This window comes from Anolis sagrei, chromosome 5, assembly GCF_037176765.1.
Source record: "Anolis sagrei isolate rAnoSag1 chromosome 5, rAnoSag1.mat, whole genome shotgun sequence".
Classification (NCBI taxonomy): Eukaryota; Metazoa; Chordata; class Lepidosauria; order Squamata; family Dactyloidae; genus Anolis; species Anolis sagrei.
In genome coordinates this window covers 138,115,306-138,127,702 of record NC_090025.1, presented here as the reverse complement: position 1 = coordinate 138,127,702, position 12,397 = coordinate 138,115,306, and the positions used below count along the sequence as shown (strand labels likewise).

Here is a 12,397-nt window from a genome sequence, read left to right as displayed (position 1 = left end):
CAATCCATACTTGATTTAAATGTCAGCACTCATTCTACAGACTCTGTGATATCCAAATTAATTGAAATGTCTGGACGTTAGTTGCTCGAAACTCAAGATATTAACTAATTTTTTACCATAGGTGATTAATGATATTTTCTATAGATGAATTATGACTCTGAGGCCAGGAAAGTTAGACTCTGAACTGAGACAGCAACTCATTAAAAGCACAGAAGTAAAACACAGTTCAGTTGTGTGTGTCAAAATGAGAACATTGCTCCCAATAAGCATTCTGCCCCACAGAATTCAATTTTCGTTTAGTCCCCAATCTTCTAGCATTGCCAAGAGTGAGACACTGAAAATTTTTCACACCGAGAACTCTTTTCATATCATCCAGGTAATGGCCTGGGTAATGAAAATCTAATTGAGACTGGATGGCTCATGAGGTCTCTTCCAACTCTGATTCTATGAATCCAGACAAAACAAGAGATGATTGTCATTAAGAGTCCTAATCTGGGGGTGGAGGTGTGTCAACTAGTTCTGGGTGGGGTTACACTCCCCCCTGAAAGACTGTGTTCACAGCTTGGGAGTGCTCCTGGATCCAAATGTCATCCCAGGTAGATATAACGGTCAGGAGTGTACTACTAGGGGTGCACCTGATACACCAGGTGCACCCCTTCCTAGATTCGGAGGACCTGAAGTTCACACACTGGTCACCTCATGGTTGGACTTCTGCAATGCACTTTTCAGTTGGGCTACTGAAAGGCAATATCTGTAAACCAGTAGGTTGTGCAGATTCAGTAGCAAAGCATGATCAGTGAATGCTTAAGACATGATTAGACACTTCCAGGGTGTATGACCCCATCATGAGACTTAGAGATACCCAATGAGAATGGAATGTCTGTACACATGCCAACTATATAATCCATTGTAGTCTAAGACTCGGGGTGTCCGAGACTGAAGGAGTTATCCTACTTGAGATCCCAACTGAAAATAAAAGAAGACTTGCCGTTATCTTTGAACCACTCAGACCATTACCCTCCCTTTGTACCAAGTTTGGAAACTCCAGTTGGTTCAAAACATGGCAGCCAGACTAGATACAGAAACATCTAGGAGTAAGTATATTGTATTGTTTATTCGTTGAGTTATTTCCAACTCTTCTTGACCTCATGGACCAGCCCACGCAGTGCTCCCTGTTGGCCATGGCCACCCCCAGCTCCTTCAAGGTCAAGCCAGTCACTTCAAGGATACCATCCATCCATCTTGTCCTTGCTTGGCCCCTCTTCCTTTTTCTTTCCCTTTTCCACAGCATCATTATCTTCTCAAAGCTTTTCTGTTGTCTCATTATGTGGCCAAAGTACTTCATGTTTGCCTCCAATATCCTTCTCTCCAGTGAGCAGTCAGGCTTTATTTCCTGGAGGATGGACTGGTATGATCTTCTTGTCGTCCAAGGGACTCTCAGAATTTTCCTGCCACACCACAGTTCAAAAGTGTCTATCTTCCTTCACTCAGCCTTCCTTATGGTCCAGCTCTCACATCCATAGGTTTCTACAGGGAATACCATTGCTTTAACTATGCAGACCTTCGTTGCATAGTTCATATTTGGAGGGGCAATGTCCTTATTTAAGCCTCACAGACAAAGCATAACCATGACATAGCTAAAGGTAAAGGTTTCCCCTGATATTAAGTCTAGTCGTGTCTGCCTTTGGGGGGTAGTGCTCATCTCCATTTCTAAGTCAAAGAGCAGGTGTTGTGTAGACACCTCCAAGGGGATGTGGCCAGCATGGAGCGCCCCTACCTTCCCACCAAAGCAGTATCTATTGATCTACACACATTTGTATGTTTTCAAACTGCTAGGTTGGCTGGGCCTAACAGTGGGAGCTCACCCCACTTTCCGGATTTAAGCTGCCAACCTTTCGGTCAGTAAGTTCAGCAGCTCAGCAATTTAACCCACTGTGCCACCAGGGGCCTTAACCATGACATAGCCACATCCTAACACAGTAGCAATCCCTTCCCTCAAAACCATTTCTATTCACGCTGTTGGAGCTCAGCCTGTTATTGTGTTTCAGGATCAGGGTGGTCAATGATACTGATGCAGAGAATGACCAGGAGATCCCTGTTCAAAGTGAAGTTTCCCATGAGAATGTCCCTACAGGGTGTGGGGATGATGGTGTGCTTCCTGAATTGCTACCAGAGAGTTCCCATGATTTGGAACTTGAAAACAGCTCAGCACTTGCAGAAATTAATGAGCAAATAGATAGATGGAAGGAGATTAGTCAAAACAGAAAAGCCAAACAGTGGCTTCGGTGTTCTGCCAGGCTCCGAGAAAAAAAGATAAGAGACTCTCAGCTAAAGTGAAACCAATTTCTGAGTGCTAATGAGGAGATAAAAGTCCCTAGTACAGGATATGTAGTTGGATGAAGTATCATTTGGAATCAAGATCTTGTCCTTGTTTCATGGAAGCTCTGCTTGGGTAATTCATGTTTAAGTGTCTTTTGTTTTATGGTTTTGATTCTTGGATTCTATGATTTTATATTCATGCCTTGGATTAATGTTTCCTGATTTCTTGCATTTCGTTTGGGAAGTTTTGACTTTGTTTTTACGGACTTTGCTGGACTATTCCCCAGAACTACTTTGTTCCTGCTTATCTTTTCACCTTATTGGATTTACCTATTTCTCTAAAGTGCTTTTTACTTTACTGCTTTTTAATTATCTTCAATAAAAGGATTGTTTCCCTACTCAACGGTGTGGTGTTTAAAGTCAGAGGGCTTTTCCTGTTCTGGAGTGCAACACATGCTGGACAGTTATCTGCCTCATCCCACTACCACGGATCCACTTTAAATCCGGTTTCTGTCTCCTGCAGAATTCCAGGGTTTGTAGTTTGTGAGGCCCAGGACCTGGCTGAGCAGTTTAAAGGCCACTCCTTAAACTACAAGCTCCAGAATTCTGCAGGAGGCAGAAAACAAATTTAAGGTGCAGCCATGCTCTAGTGCAGGCATGGGCAAACATAAGGCCCTCCAGGTGTTTTGGACTTCAACTCCCACCATTCCTAACAGGCTCAGGCCCCTTCCTTTTCCCCCTCAGCCGCTTAACAGCCCGAGGCTGTTAGGAATGGTGGGAGTTGAAGTCCAAAACACCTGGAGGGCCGAAGTTTGCCCATGCCTGCTCTAGTATGATGAGGTATTCCAGGCTAAGTATCCCTAATCCCCAAATGTTTGGGACCAGTGGTGTTTGGGACTTCCAAATACCTGTATTTCCATAAACATACAGTAATTCATGCTTCCTATACGGGCAGTCCCCAAGTTACGAACAAGATAGGTTCCGTTCTTAAGTTGACTGCGTATGTCATTGAGCCACCACAAAGCAACGACGTCACTATCATCCTCAGCCATTTCCGGGTTTCTGCATTCTGGGTCAGGAATCCTCACGGACTACAAACCCCAGGGTGCCACGCGCTGAAACCAGGCCAGGAAGAGCACGGCTGCAGCTACGTCGCGCAATCTCGGAGGCGGCATTACGACACGCCCGCGCTCCCTGGCTGTCCCCCGCGCATGCGCTCAACCGGCGAGGCGAGTGCCGGGGTCTTCCCCGCCGGTAGGGGGCCGACTCGGCTCTCCTTTCCGGTGGCGCCAGCGGAAAAGCCGCCCGGCCCCGTCTCGTTGGCGGCGAGGCCAAGGCGGTCACGTCTTTCCTGCCTTAGCGCGAGGCGATTGGGCAGCAGCGGTGCCGCGCGGCCTTCTGTGGCAGCAGGAGGAGGAGAAGGAGGGGGGAAGGGGGCGTGGCCTTGCCCTCACCGACTACCGTTGCCGTAAAGGGACATGTGACCGCGGGCGGGCGCGCGCTCGGGCTCAGGAGGAGAGCGGCCTGCTGCTGACTTTCCGGCCTTCGAAGCCTGCGGAGCCAGGCCTCCCTGACGAAGGAAGGCGGTAAGGCGGCGCCGGCGCCTGTGAGGGGAACAAAGGGGGAAGCGCGGGCGCCTCGAGGGAAAGGCTGTCCGACGGCCTCCACTCACGGTTAGGCCCGAGGCCCACCAGGCGGGCCCAGCACTCAGTGGGCGGCTCACGCAGCCGGGGTCAAAGTCTCACGTCCCTTGCCCGATCGCCTGGCCGTGGAAGTTTCCCTCCCGGAACCTGGAGCAAAAGTTACCAAACGAGAAGGCATTTGCAGCCTCCCTTGGCCTCTTACTAACCCCAGAGAGCGCGGCTCTTCCTGCGGGCCTCTTCTCAGATCTCCTTTGTGTGTTGAGTTCTTACACTGAGGGTTCTTCCACACAGCCCTATATCCCAACATATCAAGGCAGGAAATCTCACATTATCTGAGTGTCGACTCAGATAACCCAGTTCACCGCAGGTATTGTGGATTATCTGCCTTGATATTCTGGTTATATGGCTGTGTGGAACTCCTTCCCAAAGGGTCCTTCTACACACCCTATATTCCAGAATATCAAGGCAGGAAATCCCACATTATCAGAGTGTGGACTCAGATAATCCAGTTCACCGCAGGTATTGTGGATTGTCTGCCTTGATATTCTGGGTTATATGGCTGTGTGGAACTCCTTCCCAAAAGGCCCTTCCACACAGCCCTATATCCCAGAATAAAGGCAGGAAATCCCACATTATCAGAGTGTGGACTCAGATAATCCAGTTCACCGCAGGTATTGTGGATTGTCTGCCTTGATATTCTGGGTTATATGGCTGTGTGGAACTCCTTCCCAAAAGGCCCTTCCACACAGCCCTATATCCCAGAATACCAAGGCAGGAAATCCCACATTATCAGAGTGTGGACTCAGATAATCCAGTTCACCGCAGGTATTGTGGATTGTCTGCCTTGATATTCTGGGTTATATGGCTGTGTGGAACTCCTTCCCAAAAGGCCCTTCCACACAGCCCTATATCCCAGAATACCAAGGCAGGAAATCCCACATTATCAGAGTGTGGACTCAGATATTGTGCGATTTTCTGCCTTGATATTCTGAGATGTAAGGCTGTGTGGAAGGACCCTGAGACAGATCTGCCTTGTCAAGAAGCCCTGATTGTCTACATTGCTTCTGGCTTGTGTTTTTTTCTGTTTTTGTTTTACATCGCTGGCCTATGTTTGCCTTCTGGACGCAGATTAAGTTCAGAAAGTAAATGCACATGTCTGAGGGCCCTTCCACACAGCCATATAACCCAGAATATCAAGGCAGAAAAATCCCACAATATCAGATTTGAAGTGGGTTATCAGAGTCCACACTGCCATATATTCCAGTTCAAAGCAGAGAATGTAGTATTTTATTCATCTATATGGAAGAGGCCTGAATCCGTACTTATGAGCTTGGTGTCAAAGGGAGTGTGTTTGTTGTTTTATATACCAGGGAGTCTGTCCTCTTTATTTGTGAAAGTGACATTTGCTTCTTCAACTAGATCCGGGCTTCTTCAACTTTTCCCACTCTTGACCCTTTTTTGCCTGAGAAAACAAACCTTTGCTGATATTATATTAACGTTTGGAAGTCTTGCTAAACAGATTGATTTATGTTTTTGTGGAATGTAGTTGAAACATTTTCTACAGAGTTTGCTGTAAACACTACATGCTAACAGATTTGTGTGAATGTCTAGGTGGCATCCAGAAACCTTTTATTGTTGTCAAATTTTCTTTGACCCCAACATTAAGCTTGGGACCTACAATTTAAGGGCCCTTCCAGACAGGCCCTTTAACCTAGGATCTAATCCCAGGTTTTCTGCTTAAAACTGGATTATATGAGTCCCCACTGCCAGATAATCTGGGATAAGCAGAAAACCTAGGATCAGATCCTGGGATATAGAGCCAGTTTAGAAGGGCCCTTTGAATCAGCAATCTGAATTCACTGTAAGACAAGCTGATTTCAGGTTATACACGTTAGATCCTCTAGAACAGTGGTTCTCAACCTTCCTAATGCCGCAACCGCTTAATACAGTTCCTTGTATTGTTGTGACCCCCAGCCATAAAATTATTTTTGTTGCTACTTTATAACTGTGTTTTTGTTTTGTTTTTTATTATGAATCATAATGTAAAAATATCTTCTATGTAGGATGTATTTTCATTCACTGGACCAAGTTTGGCAAATTTGGGTGTTACCCGATAACACCCAGATTTGAAGACTGGTGGGGGATTGATTTTGTCATTTGGGAATTGTAGTTGCTGGGATTTATATTCACCTACAGTCAGAGAGCATTCTGAAAGTATTGAACCAAACTTGGCACACAGACCAACGGAAAGTACTGGAAGGGTTTGGTGGACATTGAACTTGAGTTTTGGAGTTGTAGTTCACCTACATCCAGAGAGGACTGTGGACTCGGACACTGATGGATGTGGACCAAGCTTGGCAGGAGTACTCAATATGGCCAAATGTGAACACTAGTGGAGTTTGGGGAAAATAGACCTTGACATTTGAGAGCTGTAGTTGCTGGGATTTATAGTTTACCTACAGTCAAAGAGCATTCAGAACCCCACCAATGGTAGAATTGGGCCAAACTTCCCACACAGAACCCGCATGACCAACAGAAAATACTGTGTTCTCTGATGGTCCATGGTGACCATTCCGACACCCCCTCATGACCCCCAGGTTGAGAAATGCTGCTCTAGACCACTACTTCTTTAAATGTGGTTAAATGAAACATTTGGCAAAGTGTTTCTGAACACCACCCATTCACACAAATCTGTTAGCAACAGTGTCTAGTGTGCTGTAGACAGCACTTCAGCGTACACTACAAAAAAGAAAAGCAACCTGTTTTGCAAGCCTTGCAAATGCTGATTTATTATCAGTAAATGTTTTATACCTATTTTATATATCTATATTCCTGGAGTCATGTAAAAATGCCTTGGGTGGAAAGGGGTTACAAGTGGAAAAGGTTTAAGAAGCCCTGCTCTATATAACTGTAAGGATAGCTGAATATCAGGCATTTTGAAAGTGCAGTATATAACAGGTTGTGCATATTGTATTTGAAATGCTTGGGATCGGAAGTGTTTTGTACTTTTTCTCATTTTTAATACTTGTATTTGCATATGTATGTAATGAGATATCTTGGAGATAGGTCTAAACACAAAGTTTAATTTATATTTCATAGACTTCATACAAACGTAGCCTGAAGGGATTGTTATACAAAATGTTGGCTGCACAAGGCCAAGAGGAAGTAAACAGACAGGAGAGACTGCTATCTGTATTTGTTCTTTCTTGTCTAACATGGTATATAGTAAATGTAACAGGAAATTTGCACTTTCACTTTCTAGCCATTGCAGACTCGTGTTTTTCAAATGATTGAAATTAATTAAAAACCATACATTGGGGTGTACTAAGAAAACCAAAAGCTGAACATAGATTCAGTGACATATCTGATTATATCAGTTTACATTCTATGAGGGTTTTTTGTGGGGGGTTTTTTTGCAGTTAACTTGGTTAAGCATGCAGCAGCAGTATTTATGTGTATTTACGATGCCTTGATTAATTTACTAGGGTTTTTAAGACAAGAAATTGCTCAGAGGTGGATTTGCCTACCACGACGAGTATTTATTGGTGATCTTCTGTCGTCATACTAACCAGGCCTGTGTAGGAATATTTTGTATCTATAGCTTAATAGAGTGCAGCGTGAACAGTGCTATATGGTAGGAAACAGGAGAGAAAATATGCAGCATGGTCATGTAAGGTTAAAAAGTAGTAAATCTCAGATAAAAGAATAGACAGACAAAAGAAATTTACGTAACTTTAAGGGAAGAGTCCCTAATATTGTTTTTCATGTGTCTGTGTAAGGCAGCTTGAGACAGAGATAGGACTCATGGTGTGCTCTTCTCAAACAAAGGGTAATAAAACACACTAAAGACTTCAGGGAAGAAGGGGGAAGTAATGACTAAATGCAGGCAAGAAGCTAAACACCTTGAGCTACATAGATCTAGGGAACAGGTAGATAGCAGATAGCAGACATGCACCTTATATGCAAGTGTTGATGCTTTTTCCTTTCTAGCAGCCTGACTCTGCTTAGCTTCCAAGATCAAACAGGATCTGGTACATTTAGACTGTTAGTTATTATATGCTCTTGTTTGTGATAATCAAGGGAAGTCATGGTACCCCTCTATTCTGCTTTTGTGAGACCCCACCTGGAATATTGTGTCCAATTCTGGGCATGACAATTTAAAAGAAATATTGACAAGCTGGAAGGTGTCCAGAGGAGGGAAACTAAAGTGATCAAAGGTCTGGAGACCATGCCCTATGAGGAGCATCCTAAAGAGCTGGGTATGTTGAACCTGTAGAAGAGAAGGTTGAAGGAGACATGATAGTCATGAATAAATATATGAAATAATATCATGAGGAGGAGATAACAAGTTTGTTTTCTGCTACCCTATAGCAGGCATCCTCCAACTGCGGCCCTCCGGCTGTTTTGGCCTCCAACTCCCAGAATTCCTGACCATTGAACAAGCTGGCAAGGGCTTCTGGGAGTTGGAGGCCCAAACAGCTGGAGGGCTGCAGTTTAAGGATGCCTACCCTAGAGACTAGGACTTGAAGCAATGGGTTCAAATTACAGGAAAGAAGATTCCACCTGAACATTAGGAAGAGCTGTGGAACATTCTTCTTTGGAGTGTGGTGGAGGTTACTTCTTTTGAGGCTTTTAAACAGAGGCTGGATGGTCATCTGTCAGGAGTACTTTGAATGTGCTTTCGCTTCATGGCAAGGGGTTAGACTAGATGGCCCGTGCAGTCTCTTCCAACTCTGTGATTTTATGATAATAGATAGCTGTCAAATGAGATGGATTGTGTGTGCATACACACATAGGTCAGTAATCTGCCCTGAAAGGCATTGTGATTAATTGAATTTTATACTAGAAGTATTTAAATTATGTTCATTGTCCAGTTCAAACATTGCTATTGTAGTGGCAGTCATCTTCCTTGTCAGGATCCATCCTCATTTGCCACCCAACTAGTTTTTATAACGACTTCAGGAGTCGTGTATAATGATAAAGGCAGTTGTCTTAAGATTTTAAAATAAATGGATTCGCAACTATTTTGAATAATAATAATAATAATAGTTTATTTTCAACCTGTCCTCTCTCCATAAAAGGACTCAGGGTTCCTCTAATTCTCATAGTTACACAGAGGAAAACTTCAGCCTCAAAATGTGGAGATGAGTACCTGAGATTTGCACACATTTATCTGTCCAGATTTGGTTATAACATGCATGCATAGAAAAAAGGAAGAAATATCTTTTCCAGTCCAAAGTAGCTGATTAAACAGCTAGTGAGGAAGATTGGTTTTGTAATGATTTGCAATCCCCTCCCCGCATTTAAGTTGTGTCTTTGTTTAAGAAAAATATAGACAGTAGGGAAAGAAAAACATTTGAATTGACTTTAAAAAATGTATGTATTGTTAAATTAATGATTTATGATAAGATATCAGTAATTTATTAAGCTTGATAAAGCTCGACCAGTGTCCAAGTCCATTTCTGTATTACTCTAGAGCAATTAATTTTAGGGAAGGTATATTATTTTATTAGTAAGTATTTGGTCTTTGTTTTGTACCATTCCTTTAAAAAAAAATTGACAATGGTGCAGTCTGGTTTCTTCTTTATGAAACTGTTGTGCAGACTTTGTTTGGTACCACTCTTCTGGCTCTTTATTCACAGTAAAGATAGACATTATTGATGTTCTCAATTTTTTCAACAGCTTGCTGGCTAGTTAATTGGTGTGATAGTGGTCTGGCATACAATTAGAAAGTCAGATCCTGGCTTTCAAAGTGTCGATCAATCAGACAGAGAATTATTAAGCCAAACGTAGATTTTTACATTTAGTTAACATTCCTGTAATAAAAGTGTTCCCTCACTGTGAGTGGGAGTGTTTCTTACAGTTCAAGACAGCTTACTTCATCCAGATCTCTCCAGATTGTGTTGAACTGAAGCTCTCATTAGCTCTTGCCGGTTATACTAATAATGAAGATAGTTTAGAGTTGTACTTGAACAACATTGTAAAGCCAGCAGCCCCCATCTCTTTTCTATGTGTAATGTGGAACAATCTAATTTATTGATTTGTGTGACCCCTGAGCATTTATAAAGTGTTTGTTCACTTTGTATTATTCCTACCTTGTATTTGTTTGCTATGTTAGTTGCCTTGAGTCTTATTCTAAGGAGGAAGGTGAAATACAAATAAATAAAATAATATTAATATTAATGAAAAGTAAAATTCTACAGCTAGAATGGTATATATCTACCTAGAAGGTTTATGTGCTACTTTCTCTGGTGACAAATAATAAATTCTGAAATCCAGTTGTATTTTTAATTATTTTTTAAATACATGGCCAAAATTCATCTTTAGCTTTGCTAATACAAAAACCTCTCAGTTTCTCTTCATTTTTTTGCATCTGTATGTTTCAGATGCATTTTTTTGCATCTGTATGTTTCAATAACTCTTTATTAGCATTTGGATTATATTTTTCAAAAATGGAAGTTAGTTCTGGTTTTGTCTCAGTAAACTTTATTGTAACCTGAAGCCAGCATGACACTTAATAGAGTCTTAAGTCATTTAAATTTCGATGACCTATTCCTACACTCAATCTTAAAAGCCTAAACATGTGAGTGTTATGACTTCAACATCAAGTCAGATTTTTGTGCTCTCCTTGCACTTTTTGTAAGACTACCTGCAGATCTGAAAATCTTGCTTGCAATCGTGTACGTATTTGCTTAATCCAAGGATATGAGTGGTTACAACATACTAAATATGTTGTAACAGGTGTTTGAGATAGTGAGACTCCAAACAGCGAAGAACAAGGTGCAGGATATATGAGTTGCTTGTATTTTTGTGTATTCATTTATATATTTATTGGAATTTGTAGAATTTCTTTATGAATGTTATAGTAATTTACTTTCTGTAAGTTATTTTTGAAGACTTTTAAACAGCTGCATTACCCTTCCTCCCCTCCCCCCCCCCCCCCCCCAAAAAAGGCCTGGGTAAGAAGTCTTTGGGTGCAGCTGACACAAAACTTTTGACCCTTTTAAAAATATAATTCAATGTATATATTTATCTTTTGTTCTCCAACTTGTAATATATTCAGAGTGGCCTTCTATTGTGTTGATAAATAATGGAAGTTGTTTGGTGAAGGCATTCACAAATGGAACAGGGGGAAGTACTTTTGTGCCAGTTATTCTTTAGGATTTCTGACATTACCTACAACAAGTTTTCGAAGGCTTCAGTTAGAAATGTAACTTTTCAGAAAATCTGGAAGTCAGAAATTATAAATAAAGTTTAAATATATGCAACCAGAAGTTATTTTCCTATATCTAAACTTACACTTTTTGTCTTATTTATGAATTTTGCAGAATGCAGTGCTTGTTTATTTATTGTATATTCTCATTTATTTGTTGACCTCATTTATAAGTCAGGGACAGGTTTTAGGACCAAAATGACGGCTCTTGATGTGGTTAAGTCAAGGATCATTCTGTAAGAGCAGGGAAGGCATCAGTGCCACTGATCTTGGCCACTGTCATCCTTTCACTACCCTAGGCATTCAAGAAACTCCAGACGAGGTGTCACAACAAAGAATCAGTGTTTGTTTTAGGTTCTGCAGGGACTGCCTAAGCTTTTGCATCATACCACTCTATTCAAAAATGTTATGAGTATATAGGTATTCCCAGGCAAGGGTAAATAGGATTTTAGCCCTATATAATAATAATAATAATAATAATAATAATAATAATAACAACAGTAATAGTAATAGTAATAGTAATAATAATAATTTCCAGTGAATCATTTGTGTCACAGAGTTGTGCCTTTTTTGTAGTCTGTCTGTGCAATTTTATTGGCAACAGCTAAGGATATGGTCCATAGTTTCATCAGCTTCCTTGCACACTCTGCATTTTGGGTTATCAGCTGATTTTTCGATCCTGGCCTTAATTGCATTTGTTCTGATGGCTTGCTCCTGGGCTGCAAGAACCAGGCCTTCTGTCTCCTTCAGTGTTCCATTCATGAGCCATAACCAGGTCTTCTCCCTGTCAACTTTTTTTTGTGCCAGTAAAATAATAATAACAATAACAACTTTATTTATAGATCACCCCCTCTCCCTGAGGGGACTCGGGGCGATTTACACACAAAAAAGCAAACATTCAATGCCCAAACAAATGCAAATACATTTAAAGTAATACAACATAATATAAAATAATAACAACAGTGATCTTATCACATAAAAGAATTAACATCAAAAGACAAGATACAAATAATTACATAAAACAAATTACACTAATGACATAGTCAATGTTAAAACATCTATCATGATAAAAGCAATTAAAATAGATGAAAAATTAGCTGCTATAGTAAGTCAGCCAACATTCAAATAAGATTAGTTTAGAGTGTCCTAGTCCTCCTCCTCTCCATAAAGTGCAAAGGTGCATTTTCAAGTGTATTTTTTTTTAAAGAAGGGGTGGGGTGGG

The 12,397-nt window shown here is 41.5% G+C and overlaps 1 protein-coding gene across 3 annotated transcripts in view; it reads left to right on the top strand.

The window, feature by feature from the left end:
- The first annotated feature begins 3,634 nt into the window (after positions 1 to 3,634).
- Positions 3,635 to 12,397, top strand: part of SCAF11 (SR-related CTD associated factor 11) — a 40,508-nt gene continuing 31,745 nt past the window's right edge. For all 3 annotated transcript variants that reach the window (XM_067469086.1, XM_060777556.2, XM_060777555.2), the window contains exon 1: positions 3,635 to 3,905. The gene's annotated coding sequence lies outside the window, so the exon portion shown is untranslated. The remainder of the gene's footprint in view (positions 3,906 to 12,397) is intronic.